Genomic DNA, 15,760 nt, shown 5'->3' on the forward strand with positions numbered 1-15,760 from the left:
AATGAAGGTGAAATCAAGACTGATATGAGAATAATAGAATGGGAAACTAAATGTCAAAAACTCTTCCCCAAGCCTTCTATACTCTGTTTTAACTAAAAAAAATTATAAATGTAAGGGTCTTTTCTTAAGAAATTGTCAGGAGAAACTGTAGGAGGTCGTGATTTTCTCTGCATGACTAGGATGGTGCCTGACCCGTGGTTTACTGGATCTGTGAACAGCACATTCATTATGAAGGGGAAGAAAACAGTGGACAGGATTGAAGCCAAAGCCAGACAGGCTTTGGGGCTGTGCATGTTTGGTTTCATTCCAGATTCGCCATTTACTAGCTGTCTAACCTCAGGAGTTTATTTAACTTTTCTGAGTTTTCTTTCTGATGAAGTTGGCATTACAAATATTGAAAATTGACTAAATGCTTGAGCTCTGGAAGCGAAAAAAAAAAAAGCAGAGTTCAAATCTACTGAATAAGCACCAGCTGTGAGACACTTAATCTCTTTACAACTAGGTTTCCTCACTTGCAGAATGAGGATTGAGGATCAGGAAAGCAATGCTCGCACATGGTGTTGAGAAGATTTAATGAGAAAATGAATAAAAGCACTCATTGTGAATAGCACATAAATTCTCAACTGATGTTGGCTCTTAGGGAGAGAATATGTATGCCATCCTGATGCAAATTTTCTTTTAAAGAGATTGTGTATTGATTGTCAATAGATAAATTGACATTCTAATTTTGACATCATCATTATTTCCTATGGCTCCATTCCTATAAGAATGATCATTTTCTAGTCACTGATTGTTATTAAATTAATAAATATTTATGGGCATCTATTATGTTTCGGATATGGGGCTAGTTGCCAATGATGTTTGGGATACGTGGGAGAATATATAAGGCAGACACAGAACAGGTATGCTTGGAGTTTATAGTCTAATGGAGGAGACAGACAAGTACAAAAGCAGTCACAACCCAGTATGATATTTTTAAAAAGTTAACACAAACACAGGTAGCCTATTCTAATGGAAAATCTCCAAAGGTAACATACCCCAAATTATCAAGGGAAAACAATGACTAAAGGTAATTTTAAAATGCATTTTTCTTCTCAATGTAAAAACAAAATCTGAGACACTCTCCACAACCAAATTTATGCATCTTAAACATGTATACTCTAGTATAAGTGATAGAGGGAAGCGTCTTTCATTGAAGTTTTAAAAATAGCTACCATATCTACAGCTTTCTAAAGGTGACATTTTCCAAAGATGCCTCTCTGTAAGCAAAAGGGACATACTATTTCCTATTCACCCTGAAGAAGCCTGTGACATAATATGTAAAGGCATCATAGAAAACATTTCAAAATATGAATACAAACCCTAACAGCAGAAGCACAAAGTTTGTGAAGTATTTCATGCAACAAACCTATGTAAAGGTAATAAAGGAGATGAAAAGAAAGAATTCACCCTTTCTAGACCTATTGCCTAGGAGGTCTTGCCAATGTCCTGAGAATATAATAGGCTCTACAATGAATTCAGTTTATCAAAACAACAACTATTGAAAGAAGATAATCTACCTAGTCTTGTATTTAGAAAAAAATAAATATAATTTTAAAAAGAATACAAACGCATAATGATTTGAATGACAATATTCAGCATATTTCAAGATAAAAGGGAAAAAATATTTCAAACGTCTCTCAAACTATAACAATTTTCCTACCTTTCTCCAAACCTCAGTGTCACTCCCTTGCTAATTAGTTAAGGCAGCACCCACAGAATTACGTGGCTCAGTGCCTTCTGGGTAACACGGTGATGAGTGCACAAACTCGCTCTTGAGGAAGATGGACTATTAATGCATATAAATTATTTTATCTTTTGCTGTATAAAAAATAGTTTCATCATACATCTATACCTAAAATCTATTTTCAACTAAAAAAAAAACTACATAAGAATATATGTTGTATCCCCATCTAAATATTAAAGGGGTTTCATCAACCTATGCAGATTATAGGGTCAGAAGGAAGGGTGCCTATCAAGGTGATAACAGACCTAAACCACTCACAGTGGACTGAGGCAGGTTAGATAGGGGAGGAGGGAGAGCCAAGTGACCTTAAAACCCATAACAGAAAGTTCGTTTTGGCACCCACACACCTACCTGGCCCCCATACTCCTAGTCCTCACTCAGGTGGGCACCTGATGTGAACAATGAAATGTGTGGCCCATCAATCCCTTATGAGCATAGCCAGAGAGGGAAGAACCCCTCCAAGACCTTATAATGCAAGGATCTGACCTCAGACTGGTTCTCCCCCTTTGGAGAATGCCTCCCACTCATCTTTCTTAGCGTGTGTACTTTGGCAACCATTCAAGTTTTGAGCTGTACACACTGACTAGTCCTTGAGTTCTTTCCTGCAGCTGGGTTTCTGGTAGATGAGTCAAGAACCTTCATGGTGTCAGCCCTCAGTTGGGGTCTAGACTTCTCCGAGAATTCCTACAGCATTCCGACATCCCACAGAGAATTCCCGGGGCCCTCCACAGCTGGCTAAGAACTCCTGGGGTTCTCTGGCATTGAGCTTATTAAACTATTTGGCTATGCACACTGACTAGTTCTTGAAATTTTTCCTGTGACTAAGTCAAGAACCCTCACAGTGCCCTTGGTTGAGGTCTCGATTTCTCCGAGAACTCCAAGGGCTGTCCAACTTCAGAATGACCTCATCATAAAGAGGAGTTAGTCAGGAGTTGAAGGATTTAGTTTATAATCCAAAGTAGCCCACTTATGCCCACATATTAGCTTCTAACATTAAAAAAAAAGGCAATTTTCCTTTTATACTACCTGGGTCTTCTCTAACACAGATGACCTTACGGATATGAAAGTGTAATAACTGGAATGAGCTATAAAACCTCAATTTAAAAAGTTTGCTATAGAGGGTATGTGACATGAGCAATACTTGTTTTGGAGCCAACATTGTAATAACTGCTCAGAAAAACATGAAAAAAAAAAGATTTTGTAAGTATATCTAGATAAGTGGTTGCACATATAAAACATGGAAAAGAATTATGATAATTATTGAGATAAACATATTTTGCCTAAAATAACTAAATTTTAGTGATGCCCCAAATTTCTACTGGAGTTTCCATTATCAAGATAACTAGGTCGACTGTTATTCTTGATCATGTTATGGAAATATGGATTCTATCTTGGTTTACTTTGTTTCTAAAGAACATCTATTTTTCTTTGAATAATGATTACAGGTTTCTACTAATTAGTAATGTTCATATACAATACACTAAATAATCTACTAGATTAATCCTGGTGACAATGCACCAATTGCTGTACATCTCTATCTCTATGTCAGTCACAGTTCTTGGTAATTGGAATATAGTGCTGAATGGGTTTGGAGGAATTAGGGTAGTGACAAAACAAACAAGCAAAAAATATAATAACAATAAACAAAGAAATCATAAGCTCTTATTAAGTGCTATGCTGATGGTATAGTAATTGACTCTTCAAAGAACATCTCCTTGGAGAGGGTCTAAGATAAATGATCAGAAAGAGCCAGCCAAGCAAATATCAGAATGGAAAGCCTTATAGGCAGAAGGTACAACTACTTTGAAATTCCAAGAGCAAGAATGAGCTAGGTCATTGAGGAAATCAAAGAAGGCCACTGCGCCTGGATCATAGAAGGTAAGAAGAAAAATGAAGAAGATACAAAATGTTGCCTATGGACCAGGTCACTGAAAGCAAGGCAAACCAAGCTAAGTAAGGGATGGAGATTTTATTTTAAATATAAGAAGACCTTGAATGTTCATCCTGGGGGAGAGAGGGAGTTTGAAGTGTGATCTGACCAATGTTTTTAAATACCACCTGCTTCCTAGGTGAAAAGAAGTTGGAGGAGGGAGCATACCTTTGAGGACATTAAGTAGAGAGTCCATAAAAATACTTTTATAACTTGTTTTAGTAGTTGCAGAGATGACATGGACATACTTGGGACATTTGGGAGTTATAATCAACAGAACTTATAGATTGGTTGTGAGTGGTGAGGGATAGAGGGAACAGTGATAGCTCATAGATCTCTGGCTTAGGCCAATGAGTAGATGATATACTGAGAGGAGGAATAACACTGAGCTCTCCTTGGTTCAGGCTAACTTTGAAATGTCTATTAGTTGTGTTTGTGGAGCTGTTAAGGAGGTAGTTGGGTATGTAAGTGTGGGTCTTTGTGAAAGGCCATAGCTGGAAATATTGATGTGGAAGTCATTAGCACATAGCTAAGTGTTTAAAATAAATATGTGTGAAAATAGGTATGTGTATAAATAAATAGAATATAAATAAGTTCATGTTATTATTATTCTTGAATTCCTCCAAACCCTTATTGTAAGTCTAGGCCTTAGGATGGCCTAAAAGGCCATAGATGATCTATCCCTCTCCCTCCTACTTCTCTTTCCCCTTTGCTCACCTCACTTCAGCAATCTAATCAACACTGGACACTTTTCTGTTCCTCAAATATGCCAGGCACATAGCAGCCTCAGAATATTTGCATTTACTGAGCCCACTGCCTGGGAAGCTCTACCCTAGATACGGCCACCTCCTTTATCTCCAGGTTTTTATTAATTTCCAATTGCAGCTTTCCCTAACAACTGTATTTAAATTGCAATCTTTTCTTAATCACTCCCAATCTCTTCTTGTTTTCACACATCAGATTTAGTAATAGTTATTGTATTACCTACTTAATTTTTTTCATTTACACTTTCTTTCATTCCCTTTCATAAATTTTCTAACTCTAGCACCTAGAACAGTGCCTGGCATAACATATTAAAAAATATGAGTATGAAGTATACATTTTCTATAAAGTTTAATGAAACTGTCATTATTATAACTGTTAATATATATAAAATAACCACCGTCTTGTATAACTCCCTCCATAAGATAAGAACTCTCAGAAAAAAGATGGACACCCATAGAAATGAAACAAGATGAAAATACAGTTATTAAACTTGTTTTCTCCAAGTGGCCAGCAAGATTTGTCTCTGCCAGTTCCTGCTAATGAAAACAATCACTGTCATGCACTGTCTGTTGTGAATTGTACAGCAAGGGGTGGCAGGCAGGCGGTACTTATGAAAAATACTCATATATCCATCCTCCATTTAGCATGCCGCATTTTATGGGCCATTTTGTTCGAGTTTTGTTCCAGTCCTCAACAGCCTATATTTCTTTACAGTGAATTACATAAAGCAATTGATGTGCCCACATTCTGTCCTTGTAGGTAATCGAGCTAAAATTGTATGCATTTATTTCTGTTGGTGGAGCCTGTTCTTAGCAATGGACATCATCTTCCTAGGCCACCCACCTCTATTGATTTTAAATGTTATTTATCTTTCTTATAATTTATTGCAGAGGTCAGCCACTTCTATTCACCATTAAACTTTACCTTTCAACCTTTTATAATTCTATTCCATATTCCAGTTTTAACTTTTTAAAATATTTTAAAACACTTACACACAGCAAAATTCACTCAGTGGCATATAGTTCTATAGGTTTTGATGAAAACACATGGTCCTGCTCCAAGATGCTTCCATCACTCCCAGATTTCCTCATGCTGCCCCTTTGTTGTCAACCCCTCCCCTAAAATCCCCTTTATTAATTTTCATAATGCATTTCAAATTGTTTTACATGCCAAGTAACTTTCCACATCACAGAAGGCTTTTCTCTATGAATATATGTTCTACCAACTAATCTTATTTACTTACTTTAAGCATTAAATTTTTTAACTATTCAGTTTTTCCCTAACCACAAAAATAGCTAAATTTATGAAGACCTATTATTAATAAACATAGTATTCAGCATTTTAATAAATGTTACCTAATTTAACATTTCATATATAGTTTGCTGTCTTAGCTATTCTGCAACTTTTAATTAATCTCAATGTTTCAAAGTTGAGATTTATAATTTTGACTGTATTTTATCTTTTTGCTGACTTTTAATGTGCTTCCTTTCATTCTTTTTTCTTAACTTATAGAAACTTGTTTATTTTCTGCCAATCTTATTTCCGCCTTTGTTTATGAGCCTATCCCTTCATTCTTAATTGTTCTCTATCAACTGACCTTATTATTGCACGATTTTACTTTATTTTAGCTACTTTATGAGTTTGATATTTACTTTTATAGCCACTCTTGAAATTGAAAAAAGGAAGTAGAAATTCAAAGGGAACACCGAGGTCTCTAGTCAGTATTTTAAAAGGCAGCTTGCTCATTTAACACCACCATGGTGAATTCTAATTAAAAAAAAAAATGTGTCCCTAAAACTAAATCCATTGAATTAATAGATTTGGGATAGGTAGGGGGAAGAAATCTCTCATCCCCTACATCCCCCAATTGCTGATATGGACAAACCAATTCGTGTTGGCACTAAACGTAGACTTTTGGACAGAGTTGTCTCCTCAAGCACAGTGAACAATCTAACCACTTTCTTGGGAAATAATTGCTGGGAATCCATGTCTTATAATCTCTGTGCCTTTACACACTGGCTGTGAGGTCAGTGTGCACACCGATGATGGTGCAATGGAAAACAGGGAAAAGTATGCCAGCTATTTCTCTGGAAAGAGATCCTTAATTCCAGGTCCCAAGTTTAATCTCAAACCATCAACATTCTTCCTTTCACTAATTCTCTCTTGCTCAGGGAACTTGAAGAACCCAAGTTCAGGCTGCAAGAATCCTTTCTAGCATAAGCAGTTTTTCCCAAATATTCATCATTACTATGATTCACTTACCTTCAAGTAGTGTATGGAGGCTACAGAAGGTTAAGCTAGGGTGAATGGTTTTCCCACTTCTCACATAATATAATGTGTCATTGTGTTTCATCATAGTTACCTTGGGGGAAAAAAAAACAGTCTGCACCCTACACCCCAAAATCTTCCCCCTATAACTCAAATAAACAGATTATTGATGAGGTGAAACCAGACTTTTTTTGTATAATATTTGGACAAATGTGGCTTTGTTGATCTATTTCTTGATTGGACAAAGACCACCAGAATTAAGATACCTATACAGATCAGCAGGTAGGAAGTCGAGCAGAATACAGGAGAAAAACACAATGAACTTCAATTTTATTTACAGGCTCCTCATTTCTTAAAATAGGGGGAGACCCTGAACTTGACAGATAAAACTGAAACTCATGATGTGGCTTTCTAGGAGCAGTTAAAGAAGAAAGCCTGTCAGTACCAGAGACTTGTTCTCTCGTTTTAGTGCTTGGGGACACCCACTTCAAATATCATAAAATCTCATTAAAACCTTGTATTTTCAAATTGACACATTTGATCAGCTGCTGCACACTGAATAAACTCCAGATCTTTTGCAATTCAAACTACATAGACCCATTTTGAATGAGGGGAGGAAGGATCTTATTCCTTGCCAAATGATGTACTTTCATTAGTTCTTCAGGCTTAGTTTCCTCTGAGTGGATTAAAATTCTACTGTCTCAAAACTGCAAGCTTAGTAGTATGTGCTAATAAAACACTGTATCTTTAAAATCATATGCTAAGCCGTTTTTTGGAGAACTTGGGTCTTCATTTTAATATTTTACATGAGGAAAAGAAAATATATTCCTACAATTAAGGAAATATATACCAGAGAGAACAAAGGATATTTCTAGCTGTCATTTATTTTGTAATTGTTTTTGACTTTAAGGATGGAAATCAGGTCAGAATCAATCTGTATGAATCATAAGAGTTTAATATAAATACCTAGCTACGAATGCTTATAGATTTATCCATTCATTCATCTACTATAAAACAGGCACTGTGCAAGCACTGAGAGAGTCAAGTGAAACAAACATAGCCTTTGTTTCTAGCCTACTGAGAAGAGTGTGATAAGTATTAAGATAGAATAAGCCCAGTGTTATGTGGATTTAAGGAATATCATCTGATTAAAACTCAGGTAAGAGAAAGGTCCAAGAAATAAAATGGACCTGAGTTTTAAAGAACAAGTAGGTATGAAATACATGTGAAAGGACATTCTGGTAGAGGCAACCCTTAAGTGCAAAGGCATGAGGCATGATATAGCTGGGGAAATGCATCTGCAGGAAAGTGTACATGTACAAGGAAAATGCAGCATCAAACATGAGGCTGAGGGCATGAGAGAGCCACATCAGGACATATTTGAGTAGGGAAATAGCATCCTCACCCGGTTAAGAAAATCACTCTAGCTATACTACGGAATCTAAAGCAAACTGGGGGGCGGGCCGCGGTGGCTCAGCGGGCAAAGTGCTTGCCTGCTATGCCGGAGGACCTCGGTTCGATTCCCGGCCCCAGCCCATGTAACAAAAAAAAAACGGAAAAACAAAATACAATAAAACAAGAAAATGTTTAAAGATGTTTCCCTTTCTTCCTTCCTTCCTTCCTTCTATCCTTCCTTCCTTCTCTCTGTCTTTCTTTAAAAAAAAAAAAAAAAAAAAAAAAAAATAAACTGGGGTCAGAAGACCATGGCTATTTTCAGGTGGCAAGTGATGAGGGGCTGGCATATGGTGGTAGGAGAGGAGGAAAGAGGATGAATTCCAGATCTATTAAGAAGGTAGAAATTACATGTCTTAGTGATTGAATGGGTGTTGGCAGGGAGTGAAATGGAGGTGTCAAGGATAATGGCGGGGGTGGGGGGTGGTTGGTTTAGATAACTTGGTGGTGCCAGTCATGAGGGAAGGAAACAGGAGGAAGAACATAGTCAATATTAATAGGAATCTACCATTCACTCTTAAAAATCAGATCACATCTCCAATTGTAGAAAAAGATTTGGTTGAGCATTTGTGGAATGAGTTGCTGCATGGTGCAGCTTGGAATCACAGACTCAGGCACAAAAGAAATATTCAGCAAATGATGGCTTTATTACTGACATAGCAGAAAAGGTCCAAAAGAGCAGGGGAAGAGATCTCATCATGCCTGGTCTCCTAGGGAGGTGAACTGCTCAGGTCAGGGTCGGAAGATGGCACCTCCACAAACACCCAGCTTTGCATTGGAGGGGAGAGACCACTCTCTGCTGCCTAAGGGTGGTAACTCAGAGAGAGGGGCAGGCCCCAGAAAGTCACCACCCTGAGAAGCAAGTGGGGCTGTTTGTTCCTGGTTCTTGGTCTAAGGTATGGTCAGGCAATTCCATTAGAACCAACATCCCTCCCTTGGCCGTGTAATAGAAACATATTGAACCATCAGCACATAATAGGAAAGTGGGGATTGTAGGTAAGGGAGTAGGTAGGCAAGCCTGGGAGATGGAGAGTATGTGTGTCCATGATTTCTCCTGCCCACTCCATCTTTGCTATATTTGAAAACACCAAAAGAGAGAGAAAAAAACAGTAACAGCAAAATTCTTTAAAATCATCCATGACCTTTCCATTTTTTAATTATATGACATGATAATTTCCCCCTCCCCTACCTTCAATTCCATCACAAAATCAATCACTGTCAGCTAGTAGTTTGGTATAAGTGAAAGAAAATATTTTATGTACTACTGCAAGTACTACAATAGTCTCTACGCCATTTATTGAATTATCCACCTGTTAAAATGCCTATTTATTTCATGCCTAATTCTATTTCAAAAGTCATTTCCCAAAAAAGTTTATTTCAAACACTATTTCTGTCCTCCTTATTCTGTAGCATTGATTTATCTGTCTATATCTGTGCCAGACCCTACTATTCTGACTTCAAACTGAGGTTAATAGTAAATGTTCTTGTTTACTCAACTTTTCCAAAATTTCTTGATAGACTTTTACATTTATTCTTCCATATGAAGTTTATTCTGATTGGAATTGCATTAAATTAATCATTAATTTGGTAGTCTTAATTATAACTTATTAATGTAATGTTAAGATTTCCCACGCAGGAACATACATATCATTCTATTTATTCATGTCTTATTTTACACCTTTAAATAAAATGCTATGGTTTCCTTAAAATACATTCATTTATATTATGCTTAGTCTTAGCAATTACATTTTTCATTACTTTATGAATGGAGTTCTTTGTTTTAATATTTAAATCTGGGCGGGCCATGGTGGCTCAGCAGGTAAGAGTGCTTGCCTGCCACGCCCGAGGACCCGGGTTTGATTCCCGGTGCCTGCCCATGTAAAAAAAAAATATATATATATATTTAAACTCTATTATCGCTAGTATAAATACAATCTCTTTTTCTTTTTTTAATGTGTTTCTTGAAACCTACTACGTTATTAAATTCTCTTATTAGTTTGCTAGGCTTTTATTGCAATTTCTTGGAATTTCCCAAAATATGTAATCACACCATCTAAAAAAATAAAATGTTTCCTTCTATCACAAAATGGTACTTTTTATTTCATTTTTGTTTTGTTTTGTTTTCTCTTATGAAAACCTCTATACTCTTGAAAGGAGAAATGGTAGGAAGCTTCCTTGGCTTGTTTAGATCTTAAAGACAAAGTGTTTAGCGTTTTATTATGTATTATACTTGTTGGTTGTACTTTGATACAAAAAGAGTAAAATTTTGAAAGCTTCCTTCTATTTCCATATTAATAAGAATTATTATTATTTTTAATTGATAAGGACTGCTTAATTTTATAAAAAGCTCTCCGGCATCTATCAACATGATTTTATGATACCCATTCATTTATGCTTTAATGTGATGGAAGGCTTTAAGAAATGCTGAATTCATGTCCTGCTTTTGTATCAGAAGGGAAAGCACCTATTCCTTTAACACAGACAAGGTTTTACTATGAACAAGAGGTAACTTCATAAGACCAGTGATATTACTGCCAAAAAGAACTATAAAGCCTGAGCTCTAATTTATCAAAACCAGCAACAATAAATATTTGTTGTGTGCTTAACGTATGTCAGGCACACTGCTGAGCACTTTCTTGCTATTATCACAGTTAATTCCCACAAAGAGACCTGATGAGATGGAGACTATTGTTATACCTTATTTTTTTTTTTTGAACGTGATTTAGAGACAAGAAAACTAAGAACTGAGAAAAGTTTAGTTTCTTGCCCACGATTATACACCGAGCGCAGCAGGATTCAGCCCTAGACAGTAAAATGCTAGAACCCACAGTCTTATCCATTGCATTAAATTTAGAAAAAGTCAAGCAAGTCACAAGGGGATCAGATAGCTCATGAAAGCATTAAAAAGTGTGCTATGGAAAAGGAAGGGACATGATGAATCTTCTTAGAACATTTATCTAAGTCTAAATAATCTATACAAACCTCTGTAGAGTGGAGTTCTGAGATTTTGAACAACCACTTGCCCAAGAAATGAAGAAGATTTTTAATTGCTTACTAAAATCAGTTTTGGCTTTGCCTGCAACAGTCCTTATATGTAAAGTGAATTCCATCTGAATAAGAATCTGGATCTTCAGTTTCACAATAGAATGGGTGTGGTGCCACCTGCTCACATGATTCTCCAAATCTATCTGTCAATTATCAAGACAAAGTATCATGAACAGTTCTTATCAAAAGCCCATGTAACAGCAATCACATTTCACAACATGCCACCTACACCTCTCTGCATACTGAATCTCCTATTAACATCAAGTTAAATCAGTAGGAGTTCACATTCTTGACCACTGCTTACATCCTACCCCTTACCTCAAAGCGGTCTCTTTTACTTGGATGCATTTTCATAGCATGTTCTTGACTTTCACCAAGGATTCCCCCCCCCCTCACAGGCAAACTGGTGATACTTTATCATACATTTCACCAAGGATTTTGTCAAAATAATAGCCAAATGAAAATAATTTGTTAAAAATAAAATATTATTTTGTAAAACTTTGCCAAATATTTAAAATCTAATAGGTATCCCAGTAAACCAAGTTGCCTAGATATTAGATTTTAAAAGTTACATTGTAAATACAACATGATTTCCTCTTGGACCAATGAATTATTTCAGAGTGTATTTTTAATTTCCAAACACTTTGGGTATCATGTTATTATTAATTATTTACTTAATTATCCTGTAGTCAGCAAATGTATTTGGTATGATCTAAGAACTTTTTTTAATTTTGATTCTCTCGTTGTTGCGTGTATATTGACTTAGGATAGGCAAATCTTCTACACTATTATTTTTTCAGTTTTGAGAGAAATTTGGTAAAATCTCTGAATATGATATTGCCTTTACATGTAACTATCAGTTTACAGTATTTACAGAAAATAGAGGAACTAGTTAAAGACATCACAAGAAATAACTAGACAAATCCAGATAGTAGGATGTTCCAGCAGACAACCAAGCCAGTCTTTTCAATTAATCACTGTAGAAAAAAAAAGGAATTGTGGTAGATTGAGATAAAACACCAGATGCAGTCCATGATCCTGAATTGGATACTAGTAGTTTGTAGAAATGACCTGTATAGACAACACTGCAGGCAATTGGAGAACTTTGAATATGATCAGGATATTGATAAACTATCCTTGCAAAGATAAAAAGATGGAAGTGATTTTTAAAGTAAGATTGAAGAACAGTATGTATCACATGATTTCATTTTGGTAATCTACATATATATATCTACATCAACATTTATATACATGTATAATGAATGAACTAAAAGGATATGCTACATTAAGGTTTTAAGAGGGACAAACTGATATTCTTTGGGTGGTGAGACATGTTGGATTTATTTATTTATTTATTTTTGTGCATGGGCAGGCACTGGGAATTGAACCCAGGTCTCTGGCATGGCAGGGATAAACTTTGCCTGCTGAGCCACCATGACCTGCCCTGGATTTATTTTTGCTTATCTATATTTTATAATTACTTAATGTACATATACTACTTCTAGATAATAATAGCATATTCAAATGTATTGGTAGACTTATAGATTTATTCAGAAAGACCTATCAAGATCTGCTTAAATAGTACAACAGGACGTTATAAAAGTCATATGTTTAAAATTGGTATATATTTCTATAGTGATTTACATATTTCTGTAAGTCTGACACTTTACATTATGTTGTGAACCTGTTTTCCTAAAATTATCAAAGTAAAACCTAAATTTGTTTTGTTAGCATTGATTGGTTTTTTTCTTCTCTTCCTGTTCTAGTTTGCTAGCTGCTAGAATGCAACACACCAGAGATGGACTGGCTTTTAATAAAAGGGGATTTATTTTGTTAGTTCTTCAGAGGAAAGGCAGTTAACTTTCGACTGAGGTTCTTTCTTATGTGGGAAGGAACAGGGTGATCTCTGCTGGCCTTCTCTCCAGGCCTCTGGGTTCCAACAACTTTTCCTGGTGTTATTTCTTTTTTTACTTTATACCCTTTTGGTGGTTATTTTTTCAATTTTTTCATCACACATAACCTATAATCTAAAGGTAAGTTATGATCTCTATATCTCACAAGAACAGCACAGAAATCTCAAAATCATTTAAACTCCATAATTTCCTTCTTTACCACCCCTATTTGTAGTCAACATTTTTAACCCTCCCCAATTTTTTTGTTGTTTTATATAATTATAATTTGTTTAGTTGTTGCATTATTTTGCTCATTACTTTCTCTAATCTTATTTCTAGAATCATTTTCTCTTTCTTTTCTTTAAGTATATCCTTAGAAAAGGGGATGGTGTGACAGTGGCTTAGTGGCAAAATTTTGCCTGCTATGCTGGAGACCCAGGTTTGATTCCCAGTGCCTGCTTATACAAAAATAAGATGGCAGCAGTAAACTCTCAGTTTTTCATTATATGATGCCTGTCTATATTTCTCCTTTTCTTAAATATTTAGTTAGCTATATACTTCTAGGATGATAGTAAATTTTTATCAACATTTTGAAGAAATTTCATTGTTTTCTGATTTAATCATTGTTATTGAAAAGTCTTCATCAGTATAATTGTAGTTCCAGAATAACTAACTGCTCTCTGGAGGAATTTTAGCACTTCTCTTTCTCTTTCTCTTTGGCATTGTACAGTGTGCTTTAAGACACAGTATTAATTCTGAATATGATACTCCATGTATTTCATCAACTCTGGAAAATGCTCACTTATCTCTTCAAAAATGATCTTTCTCACATTCTATTTTCTTTTGAAATTATAATTGTGTATGTTAAATCTGCACAATATCATCTCTCATGTCTTTTAAATTCTTTTATATTTCCAGCTGTGTCTTTCTATGGTGCTATATTATTTCTTTTTATCTATCACACTGTTTATGGATTTTCTCCTTAGCTTTGTTTACTGTGCTATTTAAACCATCCAACGACTTTTCATTTCAATGACTATGTTATTTTGTTCCAATTTTTCTTAGTTATAAGCATTTTAAAAAGTATTCTTTTTCAAACCTGGCATAGTCTTTTGATTTAAAAAAATATATATCATGTAAAATGTGAGTACTCTATTGTTGATATGTGAAGGTCCATGAGTTGGATTTGATTTGTGCATAGTATTAATTGTGAATATAAAATTACTCATCATTTCATGTATTATGTATATATCGCCATCTTCCACCTGGAATCCTGTCAGCTTGTTAGCCAGATTTTTGCTTAATCTTTTTCTACTTTGTCATAGAAGTATACAGTCCAATTTTGGTCTTAAGCAATGCTTGAAAGTCTCTATTTTTACAAAGAGAGGTAAATTCAATTTTGTTCAATTTCAGAATTTATGTATTTGATCTCTTTTCTTGATATATCTATTTTTCATTTTTCTTTTCCAATTCTTTTAGTTTTTATAAAGTTTTATCTAGTTTTGCTTCCAATGTTTCAGAAAATAAAATTTTAAGCATATTTCTTATATGCAACATTTACATATTACATTTGAAAGTTGTCTGGTTATACACAATTTTGACTCACTATCTTTTAAGAAAACAAAAAATTTGAGCTTCAGTTTATTTCTTTAGCTATCCATTGGTATCTATCATCATAGAAAATGCTTCTCTTTAATTCCTGCTCAAATTAAACTTTCTTTAAAGCTCAGACTTTAGAATTCCAGATTTTGAGCCTCTTATTTATATAATATTACATTCCTTTTGTGAACCTACTTTTCTGCTACCTTTGCCTTCAACAGGATACTAATAGGAAAGCAAAATACAACAAAACACTGTGGTTTAACATATTTCATGAAAGCTTTTATTTCTGTACGAGTTTACTTATCTTTGTTCATAACTCGAACCAACATCAAAAACAAATTCCTTCTGGGCAATTATAATAGTTTCCTTTTGCTACGATAATAAATTACCACACTCAGTGGCTTAAAATGATACATATTTATTATTTTACAGTTTGGGAGGTCAGAAACCCAAATCAGTCTCAGCGAGCTAAAATCAAGGAGTCTGCAATGCCATGTCCTTTCTGGAGGCTCTAAGGAAAGAATCTTTGACCTTGCCTTTCCCAGCTTCCAGAGGCTGTTGGCATTCCTTAGGTCATTGGGTCACTCTGGCCTGGGCTTGTGCCTCTACATCTTATCCTCTCACTCTGATCCTCTTGCCTCCCTCTTAGAAGGATCTTTGTGAATACACTGGGCCCACCTGGATAATCCAGGATAATCTCCCCACCCTAAAATCCTTAATTTAATCACATTGCCAAAGCCATTTTTTGTTTGTTTGCCATGAAAATTAGTATTTTTGGACTAGGATGTGGACATTGTAGGGGCCATTACTCAGTGGACCACATTAACTCATACATATATTTTGTTCTTTTTTCTTTCGTTCCTTTCTCTTCCTTCCTTCCTTTTCCCCACCTGCCTCCCATCTTTCCTTCCTTCCTTCCATTCCTCTTCCTCTTCCTCTCCTTTTTTTCCTTCTTTACTGTCAATTCTCCCAACTGTCAAATGTATCTTTTTCTCATTTCTCACTCTTCTGCCCAGAGAT

The 15,760-nt window shown here is 35.4% G+C and overlaps 1 protein-coding gene across 1 annotated transcript in view; it reads right to left on the reverse strand.

The window, feature by feature from the left end:
* Window positions 1–15,760, reverse strand: part of LOC143662401 (netrin receptor DCC-like) — a 294,187-nt gene that overhangs the window by 107,424 nt on the left and 171,003 nt on the right. The window lies entirely within an intron of this gene.

This window comes from Tamandua tetradactyla, chromosome 18, assembly GCF_023851605.1.
Source record: "Tamandua tetradactyla isolate mTamTet1 chromosome 18, mTamTet1.pri, whole genome shotgun sequence".
Lineage (NCBI taxonomy): Eukaryota > Metazoa > Chordata > Mammalia > Pilosa > Myrmecophagidae > Tamandua > Tamandua tetradactyla.